This window comes from Gossypium arboreum, chromosome 7 (genome assembly GCF_025698485.1).
Source record: "Gossypium arboreum isolate Shixiya-1 chromosome 7, ASM2569848v2, whole genome shotgun sequence".
Taxonomy (NCBI): Eukaryota; Viridiplantae; Streptophyta; class Magnoliopsida; order Malvales; family Malvaceae; genus Gossypium; species Gossypium arboreum.
The window spans coordinates 5,932,520-5,933,660 of NC_069076.1; positions in this window are offsets into that span (position 1 = coordinate 5,932,520).

Consider the following 1,141-nt stretch of genomic DNA (forward strand, 5'->3'; position numbering starts at 1 on the left):
TGGGAAAAAAACTCATGCATCTTGGCCTTAGATTTCAACCGTAAGAGGCAGAACACCGAACAATTGAGTTTTGGTGGTAGAACAAAATATACAACCCCTGCACAACACTCAGTTAGTGGGTTAGACATGAACTTCGGTAGGTCGATGTTCAACGCTTGGAATACTTACTGGGAAATGGCAGCAACTTTCAGCAGTTGGCAATCGACAAGTGATTATGGACGTTTCAAAAACTACATAAGAATGGATGATGTTGGTGGTCCGAGAATGAATATGGCAATGAATCTAACGTCGATCCGGTCCGGAAGCCCGGTGCCGATGGTTAAAAAATTGTATTATTTTCTAAATCGGAGACTGTTCCAACTAAACCAGAAATGGTGAAGCAGGTGAAGATGATAAAGAAGAAGAAGAAGAAGATCTATGATTCACGGCGTACTCGCCTCCATCCCATAAGCATAATGTCGATCTATCAATAGAGGATGGGTTGGAGTTTGCAAAATTACCACACAGGAGGCCGAGTCACGCTAGTTCTTCATTGGATTCAGGTGATTTGGAAATGGGCAAGGAGTTTTCCACTTAATATTGGTTTTATCGCTGTAATGAAGCGATACAACATTAAGAATAGGGTTAACTTCCACATGGTTAAATCTTGATCTAAGAAGTTCGAGGCCAAGTGTGCAATGCGAGACAGTAGATGCGTACGGGAAATCATGGCTTCTGTTAAGAAGAAAACGAGGTTGTGGACAGTAAAGAAGTTTACCTCTCAGCATACATGTGTTGTCACTGGTACTGCATCAATATTTATATATATTATGACATAGTTGAATTACTAAATTTAACGTATTCATGGCATTACAGGTATTTCACAGGATCATCTGAAGTTGGATTCAAAGATAATTACGGGCAAAATACTACCGATAGTGAAAGAAGTCCGAGGATTGCTATGTCGATTTTAATTGCAAATATTTATAGCTAATTCAATTACACGCCTTCGTACCACAATGCGTGGATAGTAAAGCAAAATGTATTGAAGAAGATGCACAGTAGGTGGCATGGACTTGCGACATAGAATGTAATGGCTTAAATTCAAGGTTATCGGAATAGTGGTTTCATAACCACAAATCTGATTTAAGGAGAAATTTAT